The following is a 19,787-nucleotide window of genomic DNA, read 5'->3' on the forward strand; positions in this document are numbered from 1 at the left end:
GCGGTTTGTTACTAACGTTACTTTGTTACGTGCTGCTGCTGTGCAGTTTGTTACTAACGTTACTTTGTTACGTGCTGCTGCTGTGCGGTTTGTTACTAACGTTACTTTGTTACGTGCTGCTGCTGTGCGGTTTGTTACTAACGTTACTTTGTTACGTGCTGCTGCTGTGCGGTTTGTTACTAACTTTGTTACTGCGGTTTGTTACTAACGTTACTTTGTTACTGCTGCTGCTGTTTGTTACTAACGTTACTTTGTTACGTGCTGCTGCTGTGCGGTTTGTTACTAACGTTACTTTGTTACGTGCTGCTGCTGTGCGGTTTGTTACTAACGTTACTTTGTTACGTGCTGCTGCTGTGCGGTTTGTTACTAACGTTACTTTGTTACGTGCTGCTGCTGTGCAGTTTGTTACTAACGTTACTTTGTTACGTGCTGCTGCTGTGCAGTTTGTTACTAACGTTACTTTGTTACGTGCTGCTGCTGTGCGGTTTGTTACTAACGTTACTTTGTTACGTGCTGCTGCTGTGCGGTTTGTTACTAACGTTACTTTGTTACGTGCTGCTGCTGTGCGGTTTGTTACTAACGTTACTTTGTTACGTGCTGCTGCTGTGCGGTTTGTTACTAACGTTACTTTGTTACGTGCTGCTGCTGTGCGGTTTGTTACTAACGTTACTTTGTTACATGCTGCTGCTGTGCGGTTTGTTACTAACGTTACTTTGTTACGTGCTGCTGCTGTGCGGTTTGTTACTAACGTTACTTTGTTACGTTACTTTGTTATGCTGCTGCTGTGCGGTTTGTTACTAACGTTACTTTGTTACGTGCTGCTGCTGTGCGGTTTGTTACTAACGTTACTTTGTTACATGCTGCTGCTGTGCGGTTTGTTACTAACGTTACTTTGTTACATGCTGCTGCTGTGCGGTTTGTTACTAACGTTACTTTGTTACATACTGCTGCTGTGCGGTTTGTTACTAACGTTACTTTGTTACATGCTGCTGCTGTGCGGTTTGTTACTAACGTTACTTTGTTACATACTGCTGCTGTGCGGTTTGTTACTAACGTTACTTTGTTACATGCTGCTGCTGTGCGGTTTGTTACTAACGTTACTTTGTTACATGCTGCTGCTGTGCGGTTTGTTACTAACTTTGTTACTTTGTTAACTTTGTGCTGCTGCTGTGCGGTTTGTTACTAACGTTACTTTGTTACGTGCTGCTGCTGTGCGGTTTGTTACTAACGTTACTTTGTTACGTGCTGCTGCTGTGCGGTTTGTTACTAACGTTACTTTGTTACGTGCTGCTGCTGTGCGGTTTGTTACTAACGTTACTTTGTTACGTGCTGCTGTGCAGTTTGTTACTAACGTTACTTTGTTACCTGCCAACTTTTCTGTTTTTACTTGTTAATTACCTTTTTATATTTTTATTTTTTCCCCCTCTCTCAACTTTTTTCTTCAACTTTTTCACCCTGGACGCTTTATCTGGACATGGTTCTATACGACCTTCACCAGCCGAAGCTAAGTAGTAACATTAGTATTATGCCTTCTAATTGCAGTCGCTGTACTCATAATATACAGGAGAGCGATCGCCTTTCGGTGAAGATAGCCATGCTGCAAGCCCAGCTTCAGACGCAATCGTTAGGCAAGGGTAACTTCAGTGTAGGAAGGGATGAAACAGCGTCTGTGCCACCAGTAAGTACAGATAGTAGTATAAATCCCATCGCAAGGTCCCCGCAGCCGGACAACTTTCTCGTGGCTTCTGGAGGGAAATGCTGTAGGACTATTCAACCAGTGTCATTCATTCAGCCGATAGAAACTTTCAACCGGTTTTCCCCATTAAGCAACTAGTCGGAGTCAAAGGCCAAGTCTTCTCTGGTCTCTCCTCCACCTGTTACGGGGTCTGGGACACCGAAGCCTCCCACCATTAGCTCTGACAAATTGAAAACCCTACTAATTGGCGACTCTATTACCCGCAGTATTAGACTTAAAACGAATCATCCAGCGATCATACACTGTTTACCAGGAGGCAGGGCTACTGACGTTAAGGCTATGTGAAGATGGTGCTGGCTAAGGCTAAAACTGGCGAGGATAGGGATATTGTTATCGACGTTGGCACCAACAATGTTAGGATGAAACAGTCAGAGGTCACCAAGCGCAACATAGCTTCAGCGTGTAAATCAGCTAGAAAGATATGTTGGCATCGAGTCATTGTCTCTGGCCCCCTCCCCTCCCAGTTATGTGGAGTGATGAGCTCTACAGCAGTCTCACAACTCAATCTCTTGTTGAAAACTGTTTTCCCAAAAGATAGAATTTGTAGATAATTGGCCCTCTTTCTGGGACTCACCCACAAACAGGAAAATGCCTGGCCTGATGAGGAGTGACGGACTCCATCCTAGCTGGAGGGGTGCTCTCATTTTATCTATGAACATAGACCGGGCCTCTAACTCCTCTAGTTCCACTATGAGATAGGGTGCAGGCCAGGCAGCAGGCTGTTAGCAAGGCCTGCCAGCTTAGTGGAGTCTGACACTAGCACAGTCAGTGTAGTCAGCTCAGCTATCCCCATCGTGTCTGTGCCTCGATCTAGGTTGGGCAAAACTAAACATGGTGGTGTTTGCTCTAGCAATCTTACTGGAATAAAGACCTCCATTCTTGTCATTATTGAAAGAGATTGTGATATCTCACATCTCAAAATAGGGCTACATAATGTTAGATCCCTCACGTCCAAGGCAGTTATGGTCAATTAACTAATCACTGATTATAATCTTGATGTGATTGGCCTGACTGAAAAATGCCTGATGAATTTACTGTGCTAAATGAGGCCTCTCGTCCTGGTTAAACTAGTGACCATATCCACCACTCATTGTGCAAAGGTGGAGGTGTTGCCAACATTTACGATAGCAAATTTCTTCTTTTTTTTTTTTCAAATTTACAAAAATAAATCATAGCATTTTCGTCTTTTGAGCTTCCAGTCATGAAATCTATACTCACTGCCACAGTCATATGCTGGACCTAGTTTTGTCCAGTGGAATAAATATTGTGGATGTTAATGTTTTTCCTCATAATCCTGGACTATCGGATCATCAAAAGCCGTGCTATAAATTCTCGGACAACCAAAAGATTCCTAGATGTCCTTCCAGACTCCCTTCACCTACCCAAGGACATCAGAGTACAACAATCAGTTGACCACCTAACTGAGGAACTAAATTGAACCTTGCGTAATACCCTAGATGCAGTCGAACCCCAAAAAACAAAAAACATTTTTCATAAGAAACTAACTCCCTGGGATATATAAAATACACAAGCCCTGAAGCAAGCTTCCAGAAAATTGGAATGGAAATGGCACTACACCAAACTGGAAGTCTTCCGATTAGCTTGGAAAGGCCGTACAATGCAGTATCAAAGAGCCCTCACTGCTGCTCGGTCATCCCGTTTTTCCAACCTAATTGAGGCGAATAAGAACAGTCCAAAATGTGTTTTTGAAACTGCCGCAAAGCTAACTAAAAAGCAGTATTCCCCAAGGGAGGATGGCTTTCACTTCAGCAGTGATAAATTCATGAACTTCTTTGACGAAAGATCATGATCATTTGAAAGCAAATGACAGACTCCTCTTTAAATATGCATATTTCTCCAATGCTCAGCTGTCCTGAGTCTGCACAACACTGCCAGGACCTAGGATCAAAGGAGACACTCAAGTTTTTTTTTATTAATACTATACCTCTTGACACATTGATGAAAATAGTAATGGCCTCTAAACTTTCAAGCTGCATACTGGACCCTATTCCATCTAAACTACTGAAAGAGCTGCTTCCTGTGCTTGGCCCTCCTATGTTGAACATAATAAATGTCTCTCTGTACCAAACTCACTAAAAGTGGCAGTAATAAAGCCTCTCTTGAAAAAAACCTTGACGCAGAAAATATAAAAAACTATTGGCCTATATCTAATCTCCCATTCCTCTCAAAAAAGTTTGAAAAACAATGTATATGAAATGCTTCAGTCTTGTTTTAGACCCAATCATAGCTCTGAGACTGCAATTGTGAAAGTGATAAATTACCTTTTAATTGATGGTGTCAGACCAAGGCTCTGCATCTGTCCTCGTGCTCCAAGACCTTGGTGCTGCTTTTGATACCATCGACATTCTTTTGGAGAGATTGGAAACCAAATTTGGTCTACACGGACAAGTTCTGGCCTGGTTTAGATCTTATCTGTCGGAAAGATGTCAGTTTGTCTCTGTGGATGGTTTGTCCTCTAACAAATCAACTGTACATTTCGGTGTTCCTCAAGGCTCTGTTTTAGGACCAATATTGTTTTCACCATATAGTTTACCTCTTGGTGATGTCATTCGGAAACATAATGTTAACTTTCACTGCTATGTGGATGATACACAGCTGTACATTTCGATGAAACATAGTGAAGCCCCAAAATTGCCCTCCCTGGAAGTCTGTGTTTCAGACATAAGGAAGTGGATGGCAGGAAATGTTTTATTTTTAAACTCACACAAAACAGAGATGCTAGTTCTAGGTCCTAAAAAACAAATATATCTTCTGTTGGATCTGACGATTAATCTTGATGGTTGTACAGTTGTCTCAAATAAAACTGTGAAGGACCTCGGCGTTACTCTGGAAGCTGATCTCTCATTTGACGAACATAGAGATGTTTTCAAAGACAGCTTTTTTCAAACTACATAACATTGCATAAATCAGAAACTTTTTGTCCAAAAGTGATGCAGACAAATTAATCCATGCTTTTGTCACTTCTAGGTTAGACTACTGCAATGCTCTACTTTCCGGTTACCCGGATAAAGCACTAAATTCAGTTAGTGCTAAACACGGCTGCTAGAATTTTGACTCAAACCCAAAAATGTGATCATATTACTCCAGTGCTAGCCTACCTACGCTGGCTTCCTGTTAAGGCTAGGGCTGATTTCAACCTATTTTTCTGATTTGGTCCTGCCATACATTCCTACACGTACACTACAGTCACAAGATATAGGCCTCCTTATTGTCCCTAGAATTTCTAAGCAAATAGCTAGAGGCAGGGCTTTCTCCTATAGAGCTCTATTTTTATGGAATGGTCTGCCTATCCATGTGAGAGACGCAGACTAGGTCTCGACCTTTAGTCTTTATTGAAGACTCAACTCTTCAGTAGGTCCTATGATTGAGTGTAGTCTGGCCCAGGAGTGTTAAGATGAACGGAAAGGCACTGGAGCAACGAACCACCCTTGCTGTCTCTGCCTGGCCGGTTCCACTCTCTCCACTGGGATTCTCTGCCTCTAACCCTATTACGGGGGCTAAGTCACTGGCTTAATGGTGCTCTTCCATGCCGTCCCTAGCAGGGGTGATTCACTGAGTAGGTTGAGTCACTAACATGATCTTCCTGTCCGGGTTGGCGCCCCCTCTCAGATTCGTGCCGTGGGGGACATCTTTGTGGGCTATACTCTGCCCTGTCTCAGGATAGTAATTTGGTGGTTTGAAGATATCCCGCTAGTGGTGTGGGGGCTGTGCTTTGGCAAAGTGGGCGGGGTTATATCCTGCCTGTTTGGCCCTGTCCGGGGGTATCGTCGGACAGGGCCACGGTGTCTCCCCAATCCCTCCTGTCTCAGCCTCAAGTATTTATGCTGCAATAGTTCGTGTCGGGGGCTAGGATCAGTCTGTTATATCTGGAGTATTTCTCCTGTCTTATCCGGTGTCCTGTGTGAATTTAAGTATGCTCCCTCTAACTCTCTCTTTCTCTCAGAGGACCTGAGCCCTATTTTCTTTATTTCACTAGGCAAGTCAGTTAAAGAACAAATTCTTATTTTCAATGACGGCCTAGGAACAGTGGGTTAACTGCCTGTTCAGGGGCAGAACGACAGATTTGTACCTTGTCAGCTTGGTGATTTGAACTTGCAACCTTCCGGTTACTAGTCCAACACTCTAACCACTAGGCTACCCTGCCGCCACGTCATTTTTTATATGTCATTTATAAAATAGCCTCCAACACTACTCAACAAACTGGATGCTGTCTATCACAGTGCCATCAGTTTTGTCACCAAAGCCCCATACACTACCCACCATTGCGACCTGTACGCTCTCATTGATTGGCACTCACTTCATATTCGTCACCAAACCCACTGGCTACAGGTTATCTACAAGACTCTGCTAGGTAAAGCCCCGCCTTCTCAGCTCACTGGTCACCATAGCAGCACCCACTTGTAGCACGCGCTCCAGCAGGTATATCTCACTGGTCATCCCCAAAGCCAATTCCTCCTTTGGTCGTCTTTCCTTCCAGTTCTCTGCTGCCAATGACTGGAACGAACTGCAAAAATCTTTGAAGCTGGAAACACTTATCTCCCTCACTAGCTTTAAGCACCAGCTGTCAGAGCAGCTCAGAGATCTCTGCACCTGTACATAGCCCATCTATAATTTAACGCAAACAACTACCTCTTCCCCTACTGGGTTTCTGTATAGCACTTTGTGACATCGGATGATGTAAAAAGGGCTTTATAAATACATTTGATTGATGTGCCTGGGCCTACAGAGCTGCAAGCTGGTCATCTGGACACCAAGCGAGCACATAAAGTGGATATGCCGTTTGATAAAGACTACACAGATACATGTAAAAAGTAGAACATCAGCTGTTGCACACATGCTACCTAGGTTGGCTGATGATATGGCTGAAAAGATACATCTCTGCCAAAGGATCTGGAGCTCTTTAAGTAAATGGGGTGAGCAATAGATCTCAGACGCTGGCCATACACCATTCAATTAGTGTGCACTTCATGAAGTACTGTTTTAATAAATATATATTAAATACATGAGATACATCATTACACTTTGTGTAGGTATCACCAGTTTATTTCTCATTGAAAAAAAATAGGCAAGTTGGTACAGGCAGTTGTGAGCTGACAAAACAATGAATTAAAACAAATACAGCTTACGTTTGGAATAAAAATAATGTTATAAATGCTGACAATGTTTTGCAGGTCATTAATAGGAATTAAGTGATGTACATTTCTGGAACACGAACGATCAGTGCACGTTGTTAGTCATGTTGATTGTGTTAGACATTGTGTCCATTTGATAAAAATAAGCTCTCTTCTCAGATTTACAAGAGCTGCACAAATGTTAAGTATGTTGTCAATTTTAGGGCCCAAACTAATAGGCACAGTTTGAGAGAGCGTCTTGTACACCTTAAGATGCCTTATTGCTCGTTCCACGTGAATACGGACATAAGTAATGCGGTGTGTGCGAGTGACCTGCTCATTTGTCAACTGGCATTGCTCGCGTGTAAATGCTGGTAAGACCAAGCGTACATTCCATTCCTCTAGCAAGTCCCTAATTGTGAAGCCATGCCCCCCCCCCAAAAAAATCACCTCATCTCCAGCATGCAAATGAGCGAGGAACCTATCACTACATTTTCCACCATAAGACTCTGAAATTAACAACCATTCCTGATGGAGCAGTTAGATATTTTACTGGCATAGTAGTGACTAAGATTCATTTTTTGCCTTCTGCAAAACACTTTGTGCAGTCAATAACAGATTGTGTTTTTAAAAATGCTCCTGAAAAGCCTGTATCATCTCACGAGACAGCCATGGAATGAGATCCTTGGCGTGCTCAGCAATGACATCTTTCCAGAATTTCAACGTTTTACTGACCGGAAGACCTTTTGAAGTGTCTATAACAAAGTTGGGTCTAAGTTTCATTAGTGTCAACAGAATTTGGTCTACAACCAGCATTGTTGATGATGTGGGGGCAAAACCTTGTAAGCAAGACACAAGAGTGTCGAATTCTAATAGTGGAATCCCTGTGTACAGCAGACAGTCGGCATCATCTTTCAATGTAACAGACAGTGACCTCAGGGGCTGGTGCAGTGGTCATGCCACATGTGATGATAGGTCCTTTGGAGTAGATGTCGTCCACCTCTGCTGGGTCTGACCACTGTGTTTGGGCATCATGGAAGGTCTTTGAAATAGGACCTGGCTCCTCAGAAACCTCCACCACACCAGGCTCACCTGAAGGTGGTGATTAGTTGAATATGAACACAGGTGATTAGTTAATGAGATATACTTTTAAAAACATTCAACTCCGTGCCTTACTTACAGCGTTTATTATTCTCTACTGCAAATAAGCACTCTAAACCCAGTGGGATACATATTTTCTAAATAAATAGGTTATCCTTCTATTAATATGATTATAAATTGAGAATCATCATGGATTAAGGTTCCACAATATGTACCGTATTTCTAATGTCAGGTAGCCTACCACTGACTCCGTGTTTACAATTATAAAGCAGTAAACAAAGATTTCATAAGTGGCAGATTTTTTAAAAAGTGGCTGGTAGAAATGAGATTCATTTCAGACCCTGACTAGAAGCTTCCGTAGTCAGATTCTAGTAACAAAAACTGAAGACAAACACGAGATATCAAAACTAGTCAACATACCTGTTCTTGTGGCATGTCTGTCAACCCTCCCGCTGAGGCGGTGTCTCTTCCCTGGTGGCCTCAACCCAGAAAGAGTGTTGGGTTATCCTGCGTTGGCGTCTTATCAACAAAGTGACACGAGCAAACAACTTTTGGGGGGGCTTTTATAAGTTAAAGTTTTTGAACAAGTTTCTTTTCGCTTCGTCGTCATTTGGGAGGTGATGCCAAGATGGCGGCTTGAACAGATGCTATTTTACCGAGCTCAGCACCAAACTTCAGAAATATTGTGAAGAGAACAACTTTACAGTCATTACTATTTTTATTTGTTCGAGATAAGACCTTTCCTGTGACTGGAATAATAGAATGTATTTAGGCATGTCCAGGCAAAGTCGTGACAAAAATATAAAAGAAACTAACCGTTCTATTGCTAATCAACAAGAGAGAAACATGCTAATAGACACCTGCCATAACTACGCTTGGCCTATGAATGATATCATGATTTCGAATGCTGTTGAAGTTGACGAATTCCCCTCTTTACCGGTTACTCTGTGTAAACCTCCACCCTCCAAAAAACCCAACATGAACTCTGACATCGTGGCTAACCTCTCTTTACTCATCAACTCCAGGTCTGAAGCCATTGACAAAATGGTTGGCCCGAACACCATGGATTTCGAAGGCTTGAAAAAAAGACTGGAGTTTGCATGTGGTGAAATCAAGGATGTGAAAACGAGTGGCAACAGTTGAAAAAAGTGTGGAAAAGAATAACAATGTCTACCATAGACATTTCACTGATCTGGAACAATACACAAGAAGATGGAACCTGAGACTATGGCTTGCAAGAGGTGGAGAATGAAGCTGTGCGAGGAGAGGCTATCCGCATCTGCCAAGCCTGCAGAGAAGAACAAAGTTGGTGATACCGTCGATGTTGTGCATCGCCTCGGCAAGAAGCAACAGCAAAACGATTCAAGACCCAGGGGTATCATCATCCTCTTCACTGACAGATTCTACAGGGATGCTGTCTGGAAAGCTGCTAGGAAGAACGCCTTCCTACAGCGCCATGGTCTGCGTTTCGCTGAGTATCTCAGCCCGGAGGACATAGAAAGAAGGAACGGGTTGTGTCCAACGATCAAGATAGCACGAAATGAGGGGAAGGCTGCTTATTTCGTCAGAGGACTAGGCTTCATCAACAGTTCAGAAATCCATATTCCTCCCTAAAATCTCACCAGAAGGAACAGGTTGAGGGTTTCAGCCATGGTATTCTCATTTTCCTTATGTTGTTTACCTAACAAGCATCAGGTGACAATTTCAGTCTACTCAGGTACTTCAATTTATTAGTTTGTTCTTGTATGACCAGAAGACCCATTTTGTTTACAAACTTATGAAGATTGAAAGCTGTATTTATTTCTGTATACAGTAACTAAGATTCTGTTTTAAAGGGCATACAGGTCTGCTCTGACTTTACACAGTTATTGTTCTATTTAGTTATTAATACTTATTTCCAAGTGAAAAAGGTCTTAGGAACGTTTATATGTAAAACATTTTTTATTCAATTATTTTAATCCGTTTTCAAATGCACTTATAAAAGTACCTACTATTTTATTTAAATTATTTTGTATTTTATTTTTCAGAATAGTTCCTGATTACACTAAAGGGGTTTTTTAGTCTCTTAGTACAGAGAACCCTTGGTTTGCTCTTGAACATCATTTTCTGTTGAGGTGAATTTCAAAAGCCGGATAACTACCTCAGAGTTTATGGTATAAGCTATTTTTCACTTTAAGTTGACTTAATGGGGCAGATCTCGGTTCCTTATCGCTTACGTTCACTGCTCCTATGTTTGACTCATCCTACAATCTTGGTTGTTTTGTCTTCGTCTATAGTTTCTCTTAATGCTAGGGGGGATACGAAACAACGTGAAGCGCAAGGTCTTATTTTTATTTGCTAAACAATTTCGTACAGATTTTTGCTTTTTTCAAGAGTCTCACTCAATTTCGGCTGATGCCAACTTCTGGAGGTCAGTGGGGCAACGATATGTCTTTCCCATGGATCTGAACGCTCTGCTGGTGTCACTACAATGAAAATTACCTTTGGTGGTAATATTCTACACTCGGAATGTGACCCCTTTGGTCACTTTATTTGTCTTGTGATCAGTTACAATGACATTACTGTAAACTTCTACGGGAAAAACACCAAACATGAGAATGATGAGTTGCTTGAATCTACAGTGTAGAGAAACAGACTTCATTGGTTGTCTAAATTTCCAAATTCATTATTATTGATAGGAGGGGACTTTAACATTACTATAGATAATTCAACTGATAGATGGCCCCCAGGTAGATTTGGGTTTAATACTTTATGGAAAAATTTGATCTTACTGATATATGGAGAGAGGTTTCCGGCCGACAGATCATTCACTTGGAGTAACAAAACAGGTTCCAGACAGTCCAGAATAGATTTTTGGCTTATATTCAAATGCATTGATAGTGAGGGTGTTACTACAAATATGTGTACTACTCCCCTCACAGACCATAGGGCTATTTACATTGATATCAAAATATTTACCCCTGATACTAACCTTGGTAGAGCATCCTACTGGAAGCTAAATAGCTCATTATTAAATAAAGATAGTTAAATGAGGTTAAAATATCTGCTCTCACACTTTTGGGAAAGGGCTTGTGAAGAAAAATCTTATTGCAAGAACTGGGAGCTCTTTAAATTTGAGGTGTACAAACACCTCAGAAAATATGGTAGTAATCTTGCTAAGACCAGAAGAACTGAGGAGGAAAAGGTGATCATTAAGATAACTTCCCTTTCTCAGAGTTCCCCAGCCGGCCTCTCGGGGTAGGAGAAGATGGAACTGAGTTACATATATTTCGATCAATGTGATCGACATTAATGAATGTGAACTCTGTCAAAGATTGTGTGGCACCTTCATATTATGGTATTCCAGTGAAAGAAGAACTTACATATGTCAGGAACGTCGTCAGGGAAATGACCAGACCAAGGTGCAGCGTGGTGAACATACATTTTCCTTTAATGTTATAAATGTCGCCAAGAAACCACCAAAAACGACAGTGGCTCGGGCTATACAGGCCACTAACACAGACAACTACCCACAACTAAGGTGACAAAATAGGCTGCCTAAGTATGATTCCCAATCAGAGACAACGATAGACAGCTGCCTCTGATTGGGAACCACACTCTGCCAAACACACAGAAATACAAAACATAGAAAGCCCACCCCACATCACACCCTCACCTAACCAAATAGAGAAATAAAACGGCTCTCTTAGGTCAGGGCTTGACAACATATTTAGGCATAACCATTACAAATGATCAGAAGTCTAGAGGCTTACTAAATTTTAACCCTCTCATTAAAAAAACCCAGAAGAAGCTAAATCAATGGCTACAGAGGGACTTAACTTTGAAAGGAAGAGTCCTAATAAAAAAGGCTGAAGGTATCTCTAGACTAACATACGGCGCTCTATCTTGACAGTAAAATAAGCAAGGAGATAGACCAGATGCTTTTCAACTTTCTGTGGAGAAACCGTACCCATTACATTAGGAAAACTGTTGAAAATGAACACAGAATGGAGGGCTGAATTTTCTGGACTTTACTACCTTAAATAACAATTTTAAGATCACTTGGATAAAACAATTCCTAAGAAGACCCACTTCTATGTGGAATTTTATTCCATCCTTCTCTACTTTTGGTGCCCTTAACTTCATGTTGGTTTGCAATTATAATATTGACAAAGTTCCAGTGAAACTTTCTGCTTTTCTTGTCATGGTCCTTAATTTATAAGCATAACTTTTCTCCACACATATATTATATATGGAATAATCGGGATATATTGTATAAAAATACTTCTTTGTTTTTAGAATATGGTTCTGAAATAATATCCTATTGATGAGCCAAATGGTAAACACAGAGGATCTTTTACTAAGTTATAAAGAATTCTTATCACTTTACAAGGTCCCTGTAACACCTAAAGATTTGCAATTGTTTTAGATGCCATTCCCTCAGGTGTTGCTCTGTTATTCAGGAACATGTCAAGACCTGACCCTCAGAGCCTACCTTCTATTGACCCTGTTGACTCATCAGTAGGAAAGATTTGTTTCTCTTTTGGTCCATTCAACAACAGAGTGATTTCGAACCTTGTTTCAGCAGGATGTTGTATCTGCCTTATGTCATGCCTTATTGGAATGGATTTCTTGATAATATCTGTTGGAAAAAAAGTTTGGATGATGCCACACACATACCTACCTGTTAACGGTGTTGCATTTTTTTACATTGTGTTAAAGTCAGAAAACTGTGGCAAGACATCAGTAGATTTATAATTTAACACATTTATGAAAATGTTACACTATTGTGGAGAGATGTACTGCTTGGATTGTTTACCTACAATAGAAAGAATCTGAAACAATTTAATTTCCAAATTTCCAAATTCACAGATGTAAAATCAAAAACAAAATACCACATTTTCTTACCTTACAAAAATAAATTGAACTGTATTTTAAGGCAATTAAATACTCTACTAACAAAAAGCTGTTAGAATTATACAGTTGAAGTCAGAAGTTGACATACACTTAGGTTGCAGTCATCAAAACTCATTTTTCAACCACTCCACAAATTTCTGGTTAACAAACTATAGTTTTGGCAAGTCGGTTAGGACATCTACTTTGTACATGACACAAGTCATTTTTCCAACAATTGTTTACAGGCAGATTATTTCACTTATAATTCAATGTATCACAAGTCCAGTGAGTCAGAAGTTTACATACACTAAGTTGACTGTGCCTTTAAACAGCTTGGAAAATTCCAGAAAATTATGTCATGGATTTAGAAGTTTCTGATAGGCTAATTGACATAATTTGAGTCAATTGGAGGTTTACTTGTGGATGTATTTCAAGGCCTGCCTTCAAACTAAGTCACAATTTGCTTGCCATCATGGGAAAATCAAAAGAAATCAGCCAAGACCTCAGGAAAAAAATTGTAAACCTCCACAAGTCTAGTTCATCCTTGGGAGCAATTCCCAAATTTATTTATTTATTTATTTTATTTATTTACCTTTATTTAACCAGGTAGGCAAGTTGAGAACAAGTTCTCATTTACAATTGCGACCTGGCCAAGATAAAGCAAAGCAGTTCGACAGATACAACGACACAGAGTTACACATGGAGTAAAACAAACATACAGTCAATAATACAGTATAAACAAGTCTATATACAATGTGAGCAAATGAGGTGAGAAGGGAGGTAAAGGCAAAAAAGGCCATGGTGGCAAAGTAAATACAATATAGCAAGTAAAATACTGGAATGGTAGTTTTGCAATGGAAGAATGTGCAAAGTAGAAATAAAAATAATGGGGTGCAAAGGAGCAAAATAAATAAATAAATTAAAATTAAATACAGTTGGGAAAGAGGTAGTTGTTTGGGCTAAATTATAGGTGGGCTATGTACAGGTGCAGTAATCTGTGAGCTGCTCTGACAGTTGGTGCTTAAAGCTAGTGAGGGAGATTCAGTTTCAGAGATTTTTGTAGTTCGTTCCAGTCATTGGCAGCAGAGAACTGGAAGGAGAGGCGGCCAAAGAAAGAATTGGTTTTGGGGGTGACTAGAGAGATATACCTGCTGGAGCGTGTGCTACAGGTGGGAGATGCTATGGTGACCAGTGAGCTGAGATAAGGGGGTACTTTACCTAGCAGGGTCTTGTAGATGACATGGAGCCAGTGGGTTTGGCGACGAGTATGAAGTGAGGGCCAGCCAACGAGAGCGTACAGGTCGCAATGGTGGGTAGTATATGGGGCTTTGGTGACAAAACGGATTGCACTGTGATAGACTGCATCCAATTTGTTGAGTAGGGTATTGGAGGCTATTTTGTAAATGACATCGCCAAAGTCGAGGATTGGTAGGATGGTCAGTTTTACAAGGGTATGTTTGGCAGCATGAGTGAAGGATGCTTTGTTGCGAAATAGGAAGCCAATTCTAGATTTAACTTTGGATTGGAGATGTTTGATATGGGTCTGGAAGGAGAGTTTACAGTCTAACCAGACACCTAAGTATTTGTAGTTGTCCACGTATTCTAAGTCAGAGCCGTCCAGAGTAGTGATGTTGGACAGGCGGTTAGGTGCAGGTAGCGATCGGTTGAAGAGCATGCATTTAGTTTTACTTGTATTTAAGAGCAATTGGAGGCCACGGAAGGAGAGTTGTATGGCATTGAAGCTTGCCTGGAGGGTTGTTAACACAGTGTCCAAAGAAGGGCCGGAAGTATACAGAATGGTGTCGTCTGCGTAGAGGTGGATCAGAGACTCACCAGCAGCAAGAGCGACCTCATTGATGTATACAGAGAAGAGAGTCGGTCCAAAAATTGAACCCTGTGGCACCCCCATAGAGACTGCCAGAGGTCCAGACAGCAGACCCTCCGATTTGACACACTGAACTCTATCAGAGAAGTAGTTGGTGAACCAGGCGAGGCAATCATTTGAGAAACCAAGGCTGTCGAGTCTGCCGATGAGGATGTGGTGATTGACAGAGTCGAAAGCCTTGGCCAGGTCAATGAATACGGCTGCACAGTAATGTTTCTTATCGATGGCGGTTAAGATATCGTTTAGGACCTTGAGCGTGGCTGAGGTGCACCCATGACCAGCTCTGAAACCAGATTGCATAGCAGAGAAGGTATGGTGAGATTCGAAATGGTCGGTAATCTGTTTGTTGACTTGGCTTTCGAAGACCTTAGAAAGGCACGGTAGGATAGATATAGGTCTGTAGCAGTTTGGGTCAAGAGTGTCCCCCCCTTTGAAGAGGGGGATGACCGCAGCTGCTTTCCAATCTTTGGGAATCTCAGACGACACGAAAGAGAGGTTGAACAGGCTAGTAATAGGGGTGGCAACAATTTCAGCAGATAATTTTAGAAAGAAAGGGTCCAGATTGTCTAGCCCGGCTGATTTGTAGGGGTCCAGATTTTGCAGCTCTTTCAGAACATCAGCTGAATGGATTTGGGAGAAGGAGAAATGGGGAAGGCTTGGGCGAGTTGCTGTTGGGGATGCAGTGCTGTTGACCGGGGTAGGAGTAGCCAGGTGGAAAGCATGGCCAGCCGTAGAAAAATGCTTATTGAAATTCTCAATTAAGGTTGGATTTATCAGTGGTGACAATGTTTCCTATCTTCAGTGCAGTGGGCAGCTGGGAGGAGGTGTTCTTATTCTCCATGGACTTTACAGTGTCCCAGAACTTTTTTGAGTTAGTGTTGCAGGAAGGAAATTTCTGCTTGAAAAAGCTAGCCGTGGCTTTTCTAACTGCCTGTGTATAATGGTTTCTAGCTTCCCTGAACAGCTGCATATCACGGGGGCTGTTCGATGCTAATGCAGAACGCCATAGGATGTTTTTGTGTTGGTTAAGGGCAGTCAGGTCTGGGGAGAACCAAGGGCTATATCTGTTCCTGGTTCTACATTTCTTGAATGGGGCATGTTTATTTAAGATGGTTAGGAAGGCATTTAAAAAAAATATCCAGGCATCCTCTACTGACGGGATGAGATCAATATCCTTCCAGCATACCCCGGCCAGGTCGATTAGAAGTGTTTCAGGGAGCGTTTTACAGTGATGAGTGGAGGTCGTTTGACCGCTGACCCATTACAGATGCAGGCAATGAGGCAGTGATCGCTGAGATCTTGGTTGAAGACAGCAGAGGTGTATTTAGAGGGGAAGTTGGTTAGGATGATATCTATGAGGGTGCCCATGTTTACGGCTTTGGGGAGGTACCTGGTAGGTTCATTGATAATTTGTGTGAGATTGAGGGCATCAAGTTTAGATTGTAGGATGGCTGGGGTGTTAAGCATGTTCCAGTTTAGGTCGCCTAGCAGCACGAACTCTGAAGATAGATGGGGGGCAATCAGTTCACATATGGTGTCCAGAGCACAGCTGGGGGCAGAGGGTGGTCTATAGCAGGCGGCAACGGTGAGAGACTTGTTTTTAGAGAGGTGGATTTTTAAAAGTAGAAGTTCAAATTGTTTGGGTACAGACCTGGATAGTAGGACAGAACTCTGCAGGCTATCTTTGCAGTAGATTGCAACACCGCCCCCTTTGGCAGTTCTATCTTGTCTGAAAATGTTGTAGTTTGGAATTAAAATTTCGGAATTTTTGGTGGTCTTCCTAAGCCAGGATTCAGACACAGCTAGAACATCCGGGTTGGCAGAGTGTGCTAAAGCAGTGAATAGAACAAACTTAGGGAGGAGGCTTCTAATGTTAACATGCATGAAACCAAGGCTATTACGGTTACAGAAGTCGTCAAAAGAGAGCGCCTGGGGAATAGGAGTGGAGCTAGGCACTGCAGGGCCTGGATTCACCTCTACATCGCCAGAGGAACATAGGAGGAGTAGAATAAGGGTACGGCTAAAAGCTATGAGAATTGGTCGTCTAGAACGTCTGGAACATAGAGTAAAAGGAGGTTTCTGGGGGCGGTAAAATAGCATCAAGGTATAATGTACAGACAAAGGTATGGTAGTATGTGAATACAGTGGAGGTAAACCTAGGAATTGAGTGATGAAGAGAGAGATATTGTCTCTAGAAACATCATTGAAACCAGGAGATGTCATTGCATGTGTGGGTGGTGGAACTTATAGGTTGGATAAGGTATAGTGAGCAGGACTAGAGGCTCTACAGTGAAATAAGCCAATAAACACTAACCAGAACAGCAATGGACAAGACATATTGACATTAAGGAGAGGCATGCTTAGTCTAGTGATCAAAAGTGTCCAGTGAGTGGAGAGGTTGGTTGGGGGTCATGGCGATTTAGACAGCTAGCCAGGCCATCGGTAGCAAGCTAGCATAGGATGGAGGTCTGTTGTTAGCCACCTCTTGCGTTCCGTCAGTAGATTAGTGGGGTTCCGTGTGGTAGAGGGGATTAATCCAAATCACACAACAAAAATAAAAACAATAGATATAGTTATAGAGGCCCAAGAAGAAAACATAATAATAATAAAAATAAATAAATTGTCTGGTCAAATGGTCAAATGCCTGAAGGTACCACGTTCATCTGTACAAACAATAGTACGCAAGTATAAACACCATGGGACCACGCAGCCGTCATACCGCTCAGGAAGAAGACGCGTTCTGTCTCCTAGCGATGAACGTACTTTGGTGCGTTAAAGTGCAAATCAATCCCAGAACAACAGCAAAGGACCTTGTGAGGATGCTGGATGAAACGGGTACAAAAGTATCTATATCCACAGTAAAACGAGTCCTATATCGACACAACCTGAAAGGCCGCTCAGCAAGGAAGAAGCCACTGCTCCAAAACCGCCATAAAAAGCCAGACTACGGTTTGCAACTGCACATGGGGACAACGATTGTACTTTTAGAGGAATGTCCTCTGATCTGATGAAACAAAAATAGAACTGTTTGGCCATAATGACCATTATGTTTGGAGGGAAAAGGGGAGGCTTGCAAGCCGAAGAACACCATCCAAACCGTGAAGCACGGGGGTGGCAGCATCATGTTGTTGGGGTGCTTTGCTGCAGGAGGGACTGGTGCACTTCACAAAATAGATGGCTCATGAGGAAGGAGAATTACAGTGGGGCAAAAAAGTATTTAGTTAGCCACCAATTGTACAAGTTCTCCCACTTAAAAATATGAGAGGCCTATAATTTTCATCATAGGTACACTTCAACTATGACTGACAAAATTAGAAAAAAAATCCAGAAAATCACATTGTAGGATTTTTAATGAATTTATTTGCAAATTATGGTGGAAAATAAGTAGGCCTACAAACCTGACTCGATTACACCAGCTCTGTCAAGAGGAATGGGCCAAAATTCACCCAATTTATTGTGGGAAGCTTGTGGAAGGCTACCCAAAACATTTGACCCAAGTTAAACAATTTAAAGGCAATGCTAACAAATACTAATTGAGTGTATGTAAACTTCTGACCCACTGGGAATGTGATGAACAAAATAAAAGCTGAAATAAATAATTATCTCTACTATTATTCTGACATTTCACAGGGACAGGGAATCTTTACAAGGATTAAATGTCAGGAAATGTGAAAATCTGAGTTTAAATGTATTTGGCAAAGATGTATGTAAACTTCCGACTTCAACTCTATATTAATTTGGGGACATGTCGAAAAGCATTAAACATTTATGGCAATTTATCTAGCTAGCTTGCAGTTGCTGGCTAATTTGTCCTATTTAGCTAGCTAGCTTGCTGTTGCTAGCTAATTTGTCCTGGGATATAAACATTGAGTTGTTATTTTACCTGAAATGCACGAGGTTCTCTAGTCGGACATATACTCCACACAAAATGGTCAAACGAATCGTTTCTAGTCATCTCTCCTCCTTCCAGGCTTCTTTTTCTTCATATGGCGATTGGCAATAAAGGTGCATTACCACAACCAACCTCAGTTCATCTTTCAATCACCCACGTGGGTATATCTTCCTAAAAACCAATGAGAAGATGGCATGTGGGTATATGCTCCTAAAAACCAATGAGTAGATGGGAGAGGCAGGACTTGCAGCGTGTTCTGTGTTACAAATATAATTCATTTCTATTTTAGCGCCTGGCAACACAGATGCTCGTTAGCACGCACGAGAAGTGTGGGTGCAATGATTGAATAACATGTGTACATTTATTTTGCAACACTCGTGCACGCGACATGACCAGTGTGGTCAGCATGTTAGCCTAGTCCCAGATCTGTTTGTCTTGCCAACTCCTATGGCCATTGACGTGGCAGATCTGGGACCAGGTCTAATTCTTGTCTCATTGACATTTCAGCCCATTTGGAACAGAACCTTCTTCCAACCATTAACAGATGTATTTCACAGATTGAGTGAAACAGAGAACAGTGATATTCTTCCATAAACCCTGTTGCCTCAGTTCACAAGTATCTCATCTAAGATATTTACCCATATTGGTAGCCAACTCTTATGACCCCTTGTCTTTGTCTCTCTTCCTCAGTTTTCAGATACCGCTTTGTGCTGACCACTACATGCTAAAGTACCTGGAGTCCATCTCAGACCAGATCCCCTCTCACACCATGACCTCCCTGAGGCAGAGGCTCGGCCTATGGATGGCTGACCAGCGAGTGGAGACCCACGTTGGCCCTCCCTCAGTCAGGTAAGGGCCTACATTTCAACAGCTGTTGCCAGGGTGACACATTAACCTGGATTACTTGATTTGGGATTATTTTGTCAGATGAGTGTGTGTGGGTGCATGCATATAAACCAGACTCCTCCAACAGTATACTCATTCCTCTCCCTTCAGATGACATCAGAGTGGAACCCTCTTCTTGATGTCATAAAACATATTACTCCCCTACACATTTTCTCAATAACAGAAGATCCTTACTACCTTCCCTCAGACTATGAACCAAGGTAAGTACACCCTTGTTGCTTTGACAAAGTCATTTCTGAA

At 41.8% G+C, this 19,787-nt stretch overlaps 1 long non-coding RNA gene across 2 annotated transcripts; it reads right to left on the minus strand.

The window, feature by feature from the left end:
* Positions 1-6,809: 6,809 nt before the first annotated feature.
* On the minus strand, positions 6,810-11,480 carry LOC112237073. Of its 2 annotated transcripts, none has more exons than XR_002951334.1 (3): positions 11,352-11,480; positions 8,410-8,460; positions 6,810-7,980 (listed from the first exon to the last, which is right to left on the minus strand). It is a non-coding gene; the product is annotated as an uncharacterized LOC112237073 (long non-coding RNA). The 2 variants fall into 2 exon arrangements; XR_002951335.1 differs by having other exon boundaries at positions 8,410-8,468.
* Positions 11,481-19,787: the final 8,307 nt, after the last annotated feature.

Source organism: Oncorhynchus tshawytscha, linkage group LG18, assembly GCF_018296145.1.
Source record: "Oncorhynchus tshawytscha isolate Ot180627B linkage group LG18, Otsh_v2.0, whole genome shotgun sequence".
NCBI lineage: Eukaryota > Metazoa > Chordata > Actinopteri > Salmoniformes > Salmonidae > Oncorhynchus > Oncorhynchus tshawytscha.